Source organism: Oryctolagus cuniculus, chromosome 2 (assembly GCF_964237555.1).
Source record: "Oryctolagus cuniculus chromosome 2, mOryCun1.1, whole genome shotgun sequence".
Classification (NCBI taxonomy): domain Eukaryota; kingdom Metazoa; phylum Chordata; class Mammalia; order Lagomorpha; family Leporidae; genus Oryctolagus; species Oryctolagus cuniculus.
In genome coordinates this window covers 183,336,086-183,354,084 of record NC_091433.1, presented here as the reverse complement: position 1 = coordinate 183,354,084, position 17,999 = coordinate 183,336,086, and the positions used below count along the sequence as shown (strand labels likewise).

The window sequence follows — 17,999 nt, the reverse complement described above, 5'->3', positions numbered from 1 at the left end:
GTTCCATTTCCAACCCAGCTCCTTGCTAAGTGTACCTGGGGAAGCAACAGAAGATGGCCCATGTGCTTGGGCCCCTGCCACATACGTGGGAGACCTGGATGAATCACCTAGTTCCTGGCTTTGGTCTGGCCCAGCCCCAGCCACTGTGGCCATTTGGGAGTGAACCAGCAGGTGCAAGATCTCTCTCTCTCTCTCTCTCTCTCTGTGAGTGTGTGTGTGTGTCTATATATACATATATATATATATAACCATGGCTTTCAAACAAATAAATAAATATTTTTAAAAATTAAAAAAAAATAAAATCCGAGGAGGCTTGAGCATCATGCTGACACCTCTCTACAAACACAGTCACCTCTAATAGGAGAGAGAGAAGACTTTAGGAAGCTCCTCTTTGAGAATGTGTCAGAAGAATCCAAAACAAATCTTCATGGAAAACTGTTAATATTTTTTCTCTGCACTGATTTTGAAGAAACTCAACAGCTGCCTATTATAAGGAACCCCTTAGTTGCATGCTGGACCTGAGAAACAAATTTCACTACAACCAAAGCTGCTGCATTTTCACCAACGTGAGCTCTTAAAGATGAGGACATGTCAGCTCACATGTACACAGGCTGGACCTTGGGGACACTCCGCCTGGAGCATAGTGGGCCCTCAGGAAACAGTAGCTGAATGGATTCTGGTTGAAGGGACATTTCTCCTGTCACACCCCACTGGGCCAGTTACACAGACAAGTGAATGTGAAGACCCCTTTCACTCCCCCTGACCACTGAGTCTACATAAGGAAATCAATGGTGACATAAGGGACTGGGAAATCAGATAGTCTTGAGTGTTGAGAACCAAGGTGAATAGGGGCATTATCCTTGACACCAACTCCTATGAGTAAACCACCACTCCCACATCTGAACAAGCCTCATTTTGAACCAAGATTTCCCAGCTCCCATGGACTGCCTTCTACTTCCAACATCAGAGCACACAGAGGCCATACCCCTCGCTTGGCACTTCAGCAGCAATAAAATATGGTAGGTGATTGATGGCCGCATGTGTGTGAGCCTTGTCTTCCCAGCCACGGCAGTCACTCCTCAGCGGCTGGCAACAGATTATGTTCCTCACCTCACTTAGGTTTTCTCCCACACAGCACCAATAGTCCGTGTGCTCAGCAAATACAGAGGGCCCTATAGTTTTCTCTCCCTGGATTTTCTTTCTAAAAATATGCACAATTCAGAGGCCTGCTCCAACTTGGTTTCCAGCTATATGCTTAGTCTTTTGAATTCAAGTGTGGTCCACAGGCCAGCAGCCTTGGCATCACTTGGGAGCTTGCTAAAACTACAGTCTTGAGCCCCATCCTAAACCCACTTAATCAACACCTACCTTTCACCAAGACGCCCAGGAGATTCAAATATGCATTAAAGGCTGGGGAGCCTAAGTAAGCTACAGTCCCCTCTCATAGAGTAGAACCCTTGCGAAAGCCCTAAGAACGCACAATTTTTTGCAGAGACAGTCTCAAGCAGGAGTTTTCTTTGTAATCCTCGAGCTGCTCCATCCACCTCTCCAGGATGGAGGGAGACGTTGAAGAAACAAGAGGCCTGAACCAGAAGAGAACAGAAGCCAACAAGCATGCACACTGCACACTGCATGGAGAGGATCCCCAGTGTTGTGACAGCATGGAACCCAGAGGCAAGGTGGTCAGAGCCTAGCTGGGGAGGAGCATTTACGGGCTGGGGTGCTGGGTCTGCCAGCCCCTCCCACACAGCCCAGCATTCTCAGCCCACATGTAACCTTCAGCCCCTGCCCAGAGCAGTCAGCATGACAGTAATAATAGTAGTCACAAGAAAATGCAACCCCGATCATGCTAACAGCTTTTGAAAAGTAAAATGCTAGGGATATGATTTCAATTAAAACTCACATTGTCTGCCTTGTCTCTCTGCATAGCAAAAGTTCACCTCCTCTTGCCCTTTTACCTCCTCTTTTCAAAACTAAGGCAGACAGAAGGGACTGAGTCAATGCCTGCTCCCACCTTGAGGGGCAGGGGTCTGTGTACCCAGCATCACTCCCCAGCCCCTGGCCTGCCAAGCCCCTGTAGAAAAAGATGGCCTTCATGCTGATGTTACCCCCAAATAAATCCCAGGGTAGGGAACAGAGTATGGGCAGAATCCAAGAGTTCTCACTCTCTCTCTGTCTCTCTCTCTCTGTCTCTCTCTCTCTCTTTTGCTTTCTCTCTTAGTTTATGAATACACAATTCTGAACTTAAAAGGAAACAGCTCTTCTACAAATGGAAAGAGCCTAAAATTCTTGCCAGGGCCTGTCTCTCCGCAGATGATCCCAACAATCTGCTTCATTGGTGTCAAAGGTGGCTTTTTCTAAATCAATTCCGATCACTGAGCAGGTGAGTGCCAGACAGCCAAGTGGGGATGGGAAACATGGGCCTAATACCATCCTAGTGCATAATTTCCCTAAGAAAGTTGGATTTCTGTGGTCCTGGAGATATCTTATGACCATTTCCACAAGATGCTGAACAGAATGCAATAGTTGGCGGGCGCCGTGGTTCACTTGGCTAATCCTCCGCCTGCAGTGCTGGCACCCCGGGTTCTAGTCCTGGTTGCTCCTCTTCCAGTTCAGCTCTCTGCTGTGGCCTGGGAAGTCCTTGGGCCCTGCACCTGCATGGGAGACCAGGAGGAAGCACCTGGCTCCTGGCTTCAGATTGGCGCAGCACACCGGTCGTAGTGGCCATTTGGGGGTGAACCAACGGAAGGAAGACCTTTTTGTCTCTCTCTCTCTCTCTCTCTCTCACTGTTTAACTCTGCCTGTCAAAAAAAAAAAAAAAAAAAAAGAATGCAACAGCCAAGTCCAGCACCAAGTCCATTTGCATAAATAATCAAACTTAAGTTTCTTAAGAAATTAGTGAAATAATGTAACATTGATTATTAGTCTCACTTCTGAATCTTCTTCTCATTTTTTCTTAACCTTCTTTTTTCTTACTTTTGGTTTAAAATTAGCGTAATGCTACCTGTGCCCAAACTCTTTCAAATCTTTCAAATTTCACAAATGCCCTCCTTTTCTGTATGGGGAAAATATCCTCCTTTGGGGTGGGGAGAGAGGAATCTAGGAAAATCAGAATTAACATTCTAGTTTCGACGTTATCTGTCACTGGCAGAGAAATTAATTGAAACTTTGAAATTTAATGAAATGCTATTTGTTGTAATGTCATATATGTGCTTCTGATAAATATCACATTTTGTAAAAGCAGCAGGGTTTTTGGAAAAATAAGTTAAGGGGAGACCACTCAAAACATGAAATTTTAACCAGAGCACTAACAAAAATAGATAATACAATAATAAAGCAGTGAAATTCCTGCTGGTGTTTTCTCTTAGCATCACAATTATTTCATCCTCTATATCTTTAATTTGTTTCATTTAATATTAAATTCAATTTATTTCTTTGAGACTTCAGTCCTGCAGGGTATTTGCATCTCCTGGCGATCTCTTTCATCAAAATAAACTATAAAATCTAAACCTTCTTTTTTGTTGTCTTTTTTTAACACTAAGCACTTATAGCGTCCCCAAATAACTTCAAATAGAGGAGAGTGTGTTGGTACTCATAGACATAGCTATCAAGCTTGAAGTTTGAAGCTTAAAACCCTTCTCTTAAAGAGAAACACTTCGCAATATATGAAGACCTCAGGGATAAAACCAGAAAGTCCTGCCTACTGCTGTACTTCAGGGCAAGAAATGACTGAGATGACGACTGTGAGTACTATCTGCTACAAAGCAGACATAGATAGTCTCATCCCCAGACTGGGGAATAGGGAGACCACTAACATTGAGTCAAGGCAGTACCCAACGAATAAGCAGCTCAGGAAAGTGAGTAACAAACCTCACCTATGTCATTCTCAAAAGAGTTCCATCAACCTTCTTTGGAACCTCTTCCCAAAGAACAAAGGAAAAGGAGAAATGGCCAGGGGGTTGCAGCACCTCCTCAAGGAAGCCCCACGCTCTCTGATAGATCTCAGAGCTCACAGCACTGACTGCCGGGTTCTGTTCATGCATGTGTTAGTATGGGATTTCCTCCCCATCTCATTACCGCTCCTTCTAGATGAAGTAGCAGGTTTGCATTGTCACCTTTGGGTATACATAAGAAATACCTCAACATTTCACTTTCTGGTGCTTACATAATGCATTTACAGATTAAAAGTGGTCTTGGTGGAGTGGTATCATCAAAAGTTACTCAACAATCATACAGAGAAGTCCAGGGATGGGGAAGTGTAAGTCCAAATGGAAATGTGAACTTGATTTAGCCAATGGATCTGAGTTGTGGGCTTGAAACCACATATCTGTTTCCCATCTTACCCGAATCCCTCACCATCACTACATGCCTCCCATCCCCTAATTTCAGATTAGTCCAAGAGGAAACTTCAATTCTTTCCTGATAAGTAGGGAGAGTCTGCAATGATGCCACCAATTCATTTGGCTTGCTCAGTGGTATGGAGGGCCGATTGCAGCTCTCTGCAAATAACAGCACGTGGAGGACTGTTTGCAAAGACGCTGTCAAGCACCTCCTGTTCCTGCAAGCTCCTACCCTCCTTGAATTGAAAGGTGGAGTCCACCTCCCCTCCCCTAGAAGCTGGGCTGGCCTTGTGACTTGATTTGACCAAGACAGTGTGGCAGAAGCAATGTGTCGGTTCTGCCTTTTGTCTCTTAGAAGCCACCCTCTAAGAGAAGATGGTGAGCAGCCATATGGAGAAAGAGAGGTCACAGGGAGGAGCACCACGGCCCCCAGCAAAACCCACCTGGTGCCAAGACAGCTCTACCAAGCGCCCCCAAAATTCCAGAGTCATGAGTCAATAAATGGTGTTGGTCATTATGTTTGCTCTACTCAGCAGTGGAGACCAAGAGAGTCCAGAGAGGACAGTCTCCAGGATCCCTGCTTTCCCTCATGTCCTTTGCTTTTCTCATGTCTCAACACAAAGTACTCATCTGCAAGTGTCATGGTGTGTGGGAGGAACCCTGTTACAGGAAATCTCCTCCTTCCTCCACCCAGAGGCGCTGCAGGGATCACACCCCACTGGCTGTGGTTCTGAAGCTTGAATGGGTTTCTGAGTTTTGGTCCCAGCATCTTAACAGAGAGAGGGGTCAGTAGATGAATACCCCAAGCTTAAGTGACCAGAGCCCCCTGACAGGGAAAGGAATAAGTGACTGTTACAGAAAAATTGAGTGGATAACTGAGAGAGGATTATGCTATAATAACAATGAGGATTGGATTTCATAAAATCCTCAGTTCATAAGTTCACGGCTGGAAACAGCTCCCCCCACTCCAAAGCTGTTAGTTCAGCAGAGTCTTGAGAGGCGAGCGAGACCTCTGAGTGTCTGCTTTCTCCACTCCGTCACTAAGGCCTGGTATGCAACAGCAGTGCAGCTGGACAACAATCGAGAAAACATAACTTGGCCCGGTGATGTGGAAAAGCAGCTGCCCACCTGGAGTGACTTAGAAACACACAGAGTTCTCAGTGACAACAGCCAGAGGTAAGGCAGAGGGTGTGACCTATCCCGGGTGCCTGTGCGGAGGACAGAAAAGGGGGAAAGCAGTCAGATCCTGGGGAAAAAATAACAACAAAACGAGCCTTGACAAAGGAGGTCACAGGAGCGTGCCAAAAAACACCCCCTAGCACACGCTTACACTTCAGTGATTCCAGCGTTTAATGATGTCAGAGGTTGTTTCGCAGGTTACCTGGCAGAGGTGGAATGCCTGTGATTCTGCTAATAGCAACCACATTGCTCCGGCTTTTCCCACAAGAGGAGCAGGGATTCTGGAACCAAGGAGTCCCCTGGGAGTCGCCTGTCTCAGTTCTGCAAGGCAAATGAGCACGCCACAGTCATTCAAATCTGGAACCGACCACAGGACCCAAATGCTTGATGTGCACCCAGTTCTGACTTCAGGATGAACTTGAGCAGGGAAGGGCACAGAACTGAGAGGTTCAGGCAGTAGCCAAGTTTCATTTGTTGCACACCTGGGACAGATCCTTTCCCTCTCTGGGTCTCCATCTCCTCCTATGTAAAATAAGAGCTGGACAGAATGATGATTCAAGAATCTAATTCCACAGTTCCATTTTTAAAAAAAAAATCATTTGATAAATTCCTTTCTTTCTAAAAACGAACATGAAGTTGCCTGCAGTAAATTTCTATGCTCCCCTGCTGGGTATATTATTTCACATTGTTCCCTTTTTGTGAAAATTACAACAGCACAGAGTACAAAATGCTTGTTCTCAAAATCCAGACCTTAACAGTTTGAACAAGGAAGCCAGGAGTTCACCTAGGGCCTTGTCAAATGACCCAATGTTTTATTAGTTTTTTTTCCTTATTAAAGCTATTGGTCAGAACCTGTGATTAGCACACAGCCTGTTTGGTTTTGGTGGGTGTTTCGTATTGAGATGTTCTTTGTGGCATAAAATGAGAACAAGACAATGTTTATGAGTGTTCCAAGGATGCTCAACAAGGAGGAACCTTATCTGTAAGCACATGAAGTGGAGCACCAACCTGGAAATTCTGCTCTGGTGTTTACCCAGTGCTGCCGGCCCTTACTCTTGTTTTCCTGTTTCATTTTTATTATTGCCTACTTAAGCTTCAATAAACTGATAGTGCTATGTTCAAACCTAATGCGAGTATGTTGCAGTTGATCTTTCCTCAGATTTCTAAGTTGAAGCAGTAGCTATGCAGACATTATGTTACTGGTAACATACAAAATCATGACCCCATATTTTCATTATCATCAATGCTTTGTTCAATGTAGTGACTATTTGTGGCCCCTTAATTGCTTCTACTTTAATTTCTACTTTATCTGATACCACTGTATGCTAACAGATTTCTTTTTTTATGCATCCCTGATGTAGTACTATCTATTCTTTTATTTTAAATCCCTTTTTGTTGTTTTCCTTGACTGAGTCTCTTATTAACATTTATTCCTCTAAACTTAAGCCAATCTGAGGAAGTTTGCTGTTGTATTACAAATCTGTTATATTCTTTTTAATCAGCTTATTTTACATCTTTTTTTCTTCTTTTCCCTTCTGTTTTCTTGCCATCTCTCCCATTTCAACCAAGCACTTTTCTTTTATTACTTCTTTCTGTTCATCCTCACTGTACCTGTGCTATTTTGTCTTTAGGGGGTTTTCTTATGTACAGTTTGGTCTCCAAGACTTATTCCCATATGTCTTAATCAACCTCTTACCATTTTCCTTTTTCCTTAGACTTATGGAAAACTTTTTAAAGTTTCTGTTCCATCATTAATTGTCTTTCATGGCATCAACTAAGCCATTTTTTTTCAAAATTAATTTTTAATTTTGTCATAAAGTATTCCATCCAGATAAAGTACTTGTGTTGATTCCCTCCCTTTTAAGGATATAATTCATGGCTCCTGTTGCCATATTGAGTTTAAGAATACGCCTCAAATAGTTTCTCAAATGTTCATTTTCTTTAGCGAAGACATTTCAGAGTTCTGACCTGTCAGGGCATCTATCACCTCCTGATGTGCAGACGGTTATCTAAGGCCCACCATCAGTCCAGAGAAGGAAATCTCCGCTCTTTGCCTTGCAAAGAGTGCTAACCTCTGCCTTCAGTAATCAATACCTCAAGGGTTTTCTTATTCTTACTCCTTATTCTTACTCTTTTGGTTAGAAGTTGAAAGCAGCCAAAAACCCAGCTCACATTAGATCAAAGAATTCAATGAAAAACGCAGCAAAATGAGCTAGCTTGGAGCAGAGGCTTCAGGGATAACTGAGCACCACCACAACTTTAGGTTTCTCACAGGACTACTGTCTCAGATTTGGTTCACAGTGCAGCAATACAGTTAAGAGTCCGACTGCTTGAGTTCAAGTTACGACTCCACCAATTGTTAGCACTGTGACATTTTCTCATCCTAATTTCACCATATATAAAATAGTTGGAATACCAGTACTTACCTCATAAAATTGTTTCAGGTGATAAATGAGGCAATGTGTGCACTTTACAGTGTCTAGCACATAATAAGGGTGATAATGTTACCTGACATTGGCTCATAGTCAGGTAGGATTTAGGCTGGGATTTGTGAGAACCAGGTCTGCATCCTCTTGATGGAAACCAACAGAAGAGACTCCAGACAGACTCAAGAAACTGAAATGGGAAAACAGCACACCCCAAACAATAGATGAACATATCAGAGAACATTTCTGAGCATGTGGAATCAAGAAACACAAAGAATCTAACATGAGTTACAGCTGCAAGCCTCCTCTCAGCACATAAATGGAGACAGGGTCCCCTGGCCATGCCTCAGGAAGGTGTGATCACTTCCACCAGGTACTGTGCTCTGTGTCTTCTTCAGTTGCTGATAGGCAATCAATATGGTTTCTCCAGTAGATAGGATTTCTTTTCTTCTCAATATGAGGGCCTCGATGCCAAGACCCTCAATCTACAGAATCCACAGAGTGTCTCCAGAATTAGATCTCATTAATTCCTACTTAGGACTTTGGTAGAAAGTAACAAAAATCCAAATCCAGCTATATCAAGGCGAGAGTAATCAGAATAGGTGTGGGAAGAACGGATGCTTCCTAGACAACTAGACCCAGATCAACTTCCTGAAGGCTTCCCTGAGATTTCTATTTTTACTTCTCCTTGTGTACATTTTGTTTTCTTTTACAGGGTCCCCATGTGGCAGGAGAATTGCTATGGGCATATCCAAGTTCCTTTACTTTGTCCCCTAACAGTGGCAGCTTCTATTAAAAAATAACAAATAAATTGGTGTGGGCATTTAGCCTAGCAGTTAAAACACCCACATACCATATAGGACTGCCTAGGTGTGGGTTTCTGGTTCCCACTCCTGACTCCAACCTCCTGCCAACAGATTCTGAAAGGCAGAAGTGGCGGCTCAAGCAATTGGGTTCTTGCCTCCAACATTGAAGACCTGGCTAGTGCCAGCTCACTCATGAACACTGCAAGATTGTTGACTAGCAAGTAGGAGCTTTCCTTTCTCTCTCTCTCTCTCTCTCTCCAATTAATAATAAATAGACAAACAAATGTTAATTGACCTGGGTTTGAGTTACATGTTCATCCCTAAACCAATCACTACAGTTAAAGGAATGGGAAGCTGTTTGCTATCCCATCAAAACCAAATTCTTCACTTAGGGAAGAAGCACTTCCCACAAAGAGAAGGGTACTGAGAAGATAAAAATAAATAACAGTAATATTGTCCTCATATACCATCTCAGTTAGGAAATCAACTGCACTGACATTCAAACCATTAAACAGTAATACAGCTTGGGCACTCAGAATGAACACTAGCCATAATACAGAAGGCAGACGCTGGCTTCCCTGTTGCATCACGCTTTATCCTGCTATTTGCCGGACAGTAAAGGGACTCAAGAGTTCTCAAAGAAGGAAATCATCACCAAGATGTCAAGAATAGCAAAAGGCTCTAGGAAGTAACTGTCTGTCAACCAATATAAAAGTATTTCAGGGACAAATGTAGCCGTTAAGACACCACTCGGGACACCCACATCTCATAGTGTATTGCCTGGGTTCAAGTCCCAGATCTATTAATGCAAACTCCATGAGTTAGCAGACAACTACTCAAGTACCTGGGCCCCTGCCACCCACATGGAAGACTCAGACTGAGAGTTCCTAACTTGTGACTTTGGCCTGGGATAGCCCCAGATTTTGCTGGCATTTGGGTAGTGAACCAGTAGGTAGGAGATCTCTCTGTCTCTCTCTGTCTCTCTGTCTCTCTCTCTCTATCTCTCTGCTTGTTAAAAAACTATTTAAACATTTTCATGATAGGTTTGGTCAGTCCACTGTTTACTGGCTGCATTTTATCCCCAGAGCACTGTATCTAACCAAATCCCCTAAGAGTCTAGCATGCAGATGGTATCCTTCACTGCTCACTCATGTGAATAAAGATTTCTTTTCCCATTTTTTTGAATATTCCATTGATTGTTTCAAGGCAGATTTGAGAGGTAAATAGTTAAACATCAAGTTTCATGCCAACAGCTTGCCTAGAAATCTCTGGAATTTTAAAGATAACCTTTTTTGCTGGAAACTAAACCTTGTGGATGCCTAGAAACTCTGGAAACTGGTTTCCTCCCTGCATCTGACTGTGCTTCTGCTCCCAGCATGCCCAGGGACACCAGGAATAAATCTGCAATCAACGTCTGGGAGCAATGTTCTCTGTTTCATGACCCAGAGAAGTAAGTCTCAAATATCTGATTTTTCTGTCTGCAAAATCTAGTAAAAGCATAGATATGGGTCAGTTAAGGTTCTGTTGTATTTGTCTTGCCATTGTTATGTCATCATCTTGCTTGAGATTTACCAAAACTAAAACCAGAACTGAATATTCCTCATAACCCACTAATTGTTCTGAACCTTTCTGTTCCTTTCTAATCTCCACTGGACTCAACCCAACTGGAATAAAGTAGTTAGCTTTATCAAGCTGATTAAACCCTCCTGCCACACACATACCTTCCCTCCTCATTCCCCAAATGACCACATACTTTAAAAAAAAAGACTACAACCAATATCTCTAAGATATTTCAACTTGTTTGAAAAATATAATATCCTTTCCTGGGGTCATTATTTTCCTGTTTTTCTATCTCTTTAAGAACTATCAAAATTCTCTGCATTTTTCCCATAAAGACACCTTCAGCATGAATAGGCTTCTTTTCACTGTTGCAGACTCTGGATTCAGTTGATTTTAGAAGTAATAAAAAATACTGTTTGTTATCAAAATGTTGAAGTGCTTGTAGGCTATTTCAGCTGTGTTGTAAGAGTAACCATGCATGTGGTAATTGCAGCAGGTAGTAAGGGTGCTGCTACATATTTTGAATGAGAATCATGATACAAAAATTATAAACTATGGCAGTAAACTATGCAGAATTTCTAGTAAAAATGTTTCAAGTAAAAAGTTCCCATGCTTTGGGAATCATGTGAATTAAATGGACAAGAATATCCCATCATCTGAGAAGGCATCACCCAGCATGGGCTCTTCTTTTCCCAAGATGTAACAGAGATATTTTACTAATGATGGCTGTTGGGCCTTCTTACCAGATCCATTTTTTTTTCAAACCAACAAATGTTGGGTTCAAGGTCTTTTTTTCATAGGCCTCAAGTTAATTTCAGATCATGCACTGCCAAAGAGCATTTTCCTGGTGTTTGAGAACAGATGGGCATACCACAAGCCTGTCCTGATTAGCCTCATGGGGTCAGCTTCCCACACATGGATATAGAGAGCTCTTAGGGTGACTTGGGTGACTCATAAAGCATTTGGAAATTCTTACTGATTGGGTCTCCATTCAGATTCCAATTGTAGCCTTTCTACAACCACATTCCATGCACAATGGACCTTGAATAAGTCAAAGGGCTCTGTTGTACACACATCAACCACACCATGTTTCTTCACATTCTTTATATGAAATTCCCTTGCTCTGCTGTGCCTATTGCATTATTGATAACATTTTACCTGTTTCTCATGTAATACAAATTTGGGTAAGTCGTATGCATGCAATGGATGGTGACTGCTCTTCATCATCATCATCTTCAACAACACTCAACATCAAGCTCACAATTATCTTCAAAGATGCAGTTCAATTTCATCTTTTTGGAGAAAACTTTCCTAATCTTCTCCTCAGAAGGATGTTACTACCCCCATACTCTGTATGTCTTTGTCTCAGCTCATATTTATCTCATTTTGCTTTGTATTCTATCCAGTTTGTTATTGCCATGATTATGGCTATTGTAATTCATACACATAAGGTCACCCATTAGAGTATGCCATCCCAGAGAACAAAGATTATGTATGACTTCTTAGAAAAACCAACCACACCCTGGTCATACTGAATCCTTTTCCCAATGGGCACTTTCCTCAATGGGCACAACTAAGTATTTGTTGAATTGGATTGGTCAGCAATAAGACTTTCTTGTCTTATTGATGTCTTAAGGCTTGATCTGGGTTCTTGATATACTACATCTCATATTCTGTAACATCTTTTAGCAAAATTAATTATATTTATCTTTCCAAATGTTTACTTCAGAAGTCAGTTGTGAGATTTGATCCATTAATGTTCTCAACCAATAGCATGATTTGGTTACTCTGAGATGAACTTTATGCTGTTCTTCACACATGCTTACTTTTTGGATAAACACAGAAATAAAAATCTAGATTGTTCTTGGTATTTTTGCAGGATAGCCTCTGAGTCTGAAATTAATTTGAGAGTACTGTAGGGTACTCTATATCTTGTGCAGTTGTGTGGGTGCAGTCTGTTGAAATCTTTACTTAGTATATACTAAGTTGACCATCTGTATATAAAGATAATTAAAAATGAATCTTGATGAAGAGTGGGATGGGAGAGGGAATGGGAGATGGGATGGTTGCGAGTTGGAAGGAGGTTATGGGGGAAAAAGCCACAATAATGCAGAAGTTGTACTTTGTAAATTTATATTTATTAAATTAAAAAAGAGTACTGTAGGAACAAGTAAAAGATTCGTTTCAGTTACAAATCCCAATACCTGACCCCCTAATTCTCAGCCCCGAACTACACAGGAAATTTCTAACAGTGAATCATGAGTCAAAAGTACATAAAGGACAGAGACAAAGAAAAAGGAAGCAAATACTGAGAATGCTCAATAGGATAATTTTATTGTGAGTTCAACATAATCTGGCAGACCAAGAAGATCTAGTCACTGGTTGTACAGTGTGCTGGTATATTTCTTCACAGGGAAGCTTAGTTGTCCCATCTTTATCCCCATTCACTGCAACACAGACTCATGCTGCCTGGAGTTAGAATAAACAGACCACAGGTGCTACTTCCTAAAGGTAGAATTAATGACATGTAGCTCAGACTTAAGTTCTTTGCTTTTGTCCACTCTGGATCTCTAATTACTATATTCATCTTACCTTTATACAATTGATTTTCTAATTTATAATTTGGACTCATCTTAACCAAGTGTAAGACCATCTACCAACTACATTTCTCCTGCATAATCCACATGGACTCACAATCAAATGTCCAAAATCATTGCCAAAACTCAGTTTTCAAAGCAGTCTCACCTTCTGTCACTTGACTGACCCTATTATCATCCTGCCATATCCCCCAGGCTGGAAGTCTCAGACTCTCTTTTGAGAACTTTTCCCTTTGTCACAGTTTACTGCCATAGTTTATAATTCTTGGATAATGCTTGTCATTCAAACTACATAGCACTACCCTAACAACATGCTCCAATTACCACATGCATGGCTACTCTTACAACACAGCTTTGATTAGATTGTTCCCCTGCTTAAAGTTTCTTTGGCTACTCATTACTTCCTCTCTCAGTCTAGCATTCAATGTTAGCCAAGTCATCCCATCTTCCATTATTACCATGCACTCTAACCACAGTCACATTAGGTTATGGTTATGTACATGAGGATACTTTAAAAAGTTTTGAAAATGAATTAAAAGATAAATTTATCTTGGTGCAAAATTTTTGAAATCCATGAATGATGTAATTGATAATATGCATTTTTCAAGGTATTTTTTTCATACTGTCTTTGAAATCATGGTTTATGTCTGTTTCACCTGTGCTCCCATCATGACCCTGATATTGCTTCGCACATTAAGTATTTGTGAGTTGACTTTCACCTGCCTGCCTTCATTCCAGTGCCCCATGTCTGGACCCTCTCAACAAAATCCTGCTTTCATCATATACCATTGTATACCTGATCTAGATTCCCATAATCTGAATTGTTGATAATCTGAGCAAAATCCAGACTTATCTTTATCTTTATCTTTTCAATAGCTACCTAAATGTAAATTAGTAGTGCAAATTAGCTATTAAGGCATATATTTAATCTACTTTTTAAAAAGCACATTAAAGCATTGAGAAGAGACTTTATACTCAATTAACATGCTTTTTATATACACTTATGCCAATCTAACCCCAAAGGCATCTTAAATTTATTGAGAAGCATGTCTTGCTAAATGTTTACAGTAAGGCCCATCCTATTCTGCTGATTCGAATCAGTGAGACTTGACTACATGTATAATGGTTATTCAACTGTTCTGCATCCTTCAGTCTCCTACTTTTCCATGATAAATGCGAAGCTACTCTACATAACATCAGAACCAGCTACGTTTTTGTCCTTTAAATCCACATAAACCTATCACTTCCAGGCTAGATGTCTTCCTAGAGGTAAGAGCAGCAGCAGCATCAACAGCAAGACCTTGAACCTCAGTGTCTTGAGCAGCTGATGTGACCTAATGGCCCCTCCCTGGGAAAGAAATAAGAATGATAGATGCTCCTGTATTCAGAATCCAACTCTGCCTGGCCATGTAAACCCAGAGCCATTTCCCTTTACCAAGCCATGAGGACTGCTTAGCAAATCCTCACTCCCTGCTTACTGTCAGGTAGACATAACTGGCTCTGGAATCAGCCATGGATCAGGCTTTACCTTTTTACCCCAATGTACTGTCCACACATCCTCAACTGACTGATGAGGTTCCCCATATCCTAATTGCCCTCAGCACTGGTACTCAATCACTGCTGCCTATAGTGCAGCATGGAAGTAATTTGGAGCATTCTAAGCTACAATGTGTATAGACACCATCAAACAAGGTGGAGGGAGATGCTGTCGTTGGGTGCTTCGTGTGGTATCAATTAAAAACAACCTATATTTTTACAAATACAGCTGCACTGCTCCTTTTATTCCTCTACAGTCTCCAGTTAGCAACCACAGAAAAACAGTCTCTGTCCCTTTAACTTCACAGAAACCACCAGAAATTCACTCCAAGGCATAGAATTCCAATGGGTTGGTTCTTAATTAATCTGTGCAGGGGAGACATTTTCCCATGCAAGTTACCATGTGAGTGATAACCCAGTGTTGCAATATCCCACTCAATTTTCCTTATTATTCACACAAGCAAGGAACTTGAGACCGAGGGAAACCAGCAACTCTTTGGAATATGGCCATGTGCTATCTAGTTACTGTGGCCTAGAGGCTGCCCTTCAGGATATATTACATTAGGAAGGACTTCCTTAGGAAAGGAGTGGTTTAGGAGAAATGACTCACTGTGTACTCTAGTCTACATACTCGATACTTAGGAAAACTTGGCACATTAAGTTAGCCCTGCTGGCCTCTATTCTGTCATCTGTTCAATGGGATAATGATCTCTACTCATTTTACAAAGTTGTCATAAAATAAATGGACTGCCTTGTTAAAGTGAAGCTCAGGATGCAATATAAAAGCAATGGTTTCTTTGCACAGATAAGCACATCACTGCTCACATCTCCCACCAGTACAAAATCTCCCTTTTCCTCTTCTGCAGACATAAAGGAACAACGTAAAATGAAAGGTAAATGTCTTCACAGACTTCCAGAAAGAGAAGAAAAGGAAAAACTGAAAGTGATAATTCGTTATCCAGTTATTCATATGCTCCATATATTTTAGGGGAAGAGTAGAGTGGATCATCCACAGCTGTACATTTTGCTTTCTAATTAGCTCAATCAAGACAGCAGTGAGTGTGTACTAGAAAGAAAACAAGAATCCACATTGCTTTGAAGGAGAAATGCAGAGGTAATGGAAGCACATACGATGGTAAGTGGATAATTATTAAAGGTAAAATTGGTACAGTGAGCATTCAGGACAGACTTGGGAGGTAACACAACCAGGAGATCACAATGTAAAGGCTGGGTATGCAAGGGTATAGAAAACCTCAACCTGTATACTTTGTGGTGGGAGTTATTACAGTTTCAGGGATTATTGTACAGATGGAATTTCTATTATTTTCAGCACCTTGACTGACCAGCCACTTCATTTACTCATCTAGTAGCCTCCCTATGTCCCTGCCCAGAATCTTTGCTGTCACATTTGGTGGTTTGGCCATCAGGAGTTTCATGGCTAAAATGGTCCTTACCTGGTGGAAATGAGGCAAGAGAATGTGACCAACAAAATAAAGCATGTTTGAAAGATCAGTGATGTGCAGTTGTGGTTGATCTCAGAAAGAAAAGTCCCTGAGGAAACACAAGGTTGGAATGCACCACTCCTCAGTGCCCATATGAAGGCATACAAGCTCCTAGAGAAGGCCTGCCCAAGGTCTCACAGTGAAGGAGTAAGCTGTTAGCGATCTGCAGAGTACGGTTGGCCTCCCGCACATGTGCAGAGGGAAGCATTATCATCTTCTTCAAGAGGCAATGCATTGTCAAGCTCATGGAGCAATAAATCTTTGTTACCCCATTCAAAAACTAATATTTTAATTGAAAGCAAGTAGTTCAAAAGGCAAATTAGTAGAAAACAAAAGAATCTTTATCACTAGCTCTCACTTTCTTGGAAATTTGGGTGCAGCTTATGGGCAATTTCTCAAAATGTCACCATTTTAATGCACCTTTCTATATGTCTTAAAATACTTTTTTAAAGTTTTATTTATTTATTTATTTGAGAGACAGAGCTACAGATAGAGAGAGGGAGACAGGGAGAGACAGATAGAAAGGTCTTCCATCCGCTGCTCCACTCCCCAAATGGCCGCAAAGGCCAGAGCTGGGCTTGTCCAAAGCTGAGAGCCAGGAGCTTCTTCCAGGTCTCCCATGTGGATGGAGGGAACCAAAGACTTGGGCCATTTTCCACTGCTTTCCCAGGCCATTGAAGAGAGCTGGATCAGAAGAGGAGCACCCAGGACATGAACCAGCACCCATAAGGGATGACAGCGCCGCAGGAGGAGGCTTAGCCTACTATGTCACAGTGCTGCTCCTGTGTTAGAATTCTTGGTTTGAAGAAAGATTGCCCTACATTCCCCATTATTCCATGAATAATTTTCTGTAATGGATTCCACCTCTTCTTGATTCTCAATGTTTGTAGTTTTTTTTTTAATTAGGCTTCATCTCTAAATGAAGAATCTAAGGAATGTTTGTTGTTACCATTTGATGGTCTTTAAACCTATGTGCTCTCAAAATTAATGCACCAATTTCATTATAATTTCTGGGAACTCTATTCACTCAGTAAAAAACTTCTCCTTTTTCCTTAATTTAATTTACATCAGTGTTGCCTACTTAATACCTTTGGCCATGTTTAGCCCTTTTTCAACTGCACACTACTTTTAAAGCTTAGCAGATCTGTGTCATCCTCTGGAACTTTGTGTTCATATAATTTAGTCATGTAAGTTATTCTTAATGTTGAAACTTAACTGAAAAGTGATTCCTGTTAAATATAACAGTGGGAATAAGAGAGGGAGGAGATGTACAATTTGGGACATGCTCAAGCTGACTTGCCCCAAATGGTAGAGTTAGAAACATACCAGGGGATTCTAATTCAATCCCATCAAGGTGGCATGTACCAATGCCATCTCACTAGTCCAAGTGATCAATTTCTGTTCACAATTGATCACACTAATAGGTCTAAGAGTCAAAGGGATCAAACAAACAAGACTATTGTCTGAAAATACTAACCGATAGGATAAAAAAAAGGAGAGAACGATCCAACATGGGAAGCGGGATACACAGCAGACTCATAGAATGGCAGATGTCCTAAACAGCACTCTGGCCTCAGAATCAGCCCTTAAGGCATTTGGATCTGGCTGAAAAGCCCATGAGAGTATTTCAGGCATGGAAAGCCAAGACACTCTGACAAAAAAAAAAAAAAAAAAAAAAAAGAAATGACCTAAATGAAAGATCTCTACGAGTGAGATCCCAGTGGAAAGAACAGGTCATCAAAGAAGGAGGTACCTTTCTCTGAAGGGAGGAGAGAACTTCCACTTTGACTATGACCTTGTCTAAATATAATCAGAGTCAGCGAACTCAAAAGGCCTCCATAGCCTTGGCAACTCATGACAAGAGCCTAGGGTGATTACTGAGGCCATAAACAAGAGTGTCAATTTGTTAAGTCACAACAAGAGTCACTGTGCACTTACTCCTCATGTAGGATCTCTGTCCTTAGTGTGCTGTACATTGAGATTTAATGCTATAACTAGTACTCAAACAGTATTTTTCACTTTGTGTTTCTGTTTGGGTGCAAACTGTTGAAAT

The 17,999-nt window shown here is 41.4% G+C and overlaps 1 long non-coding RNA gene across 1 annotated transcript in view; it reads right to left on the bottom strand.

Moving 5' to 3' along the window:
* Positions 1 to 12,333, bottom strand: part of LOC138848831 (uncharacterized) — a 51,074-nt gene extending 38,741 nt beyond the window's left edge. The window contains exon 1 of the long non-coding RNA XR_011386952.1: positions 5,722 to 12,333. This is a non-coding gene — a long non-coding RNA (uncharacterized lncRNA). The remainder of the gene's footprint in view (positions 1 to 5,721) is intronic.
* Positions 12,334 to 17,999: the final 5,666 nt, after the last annotated feature.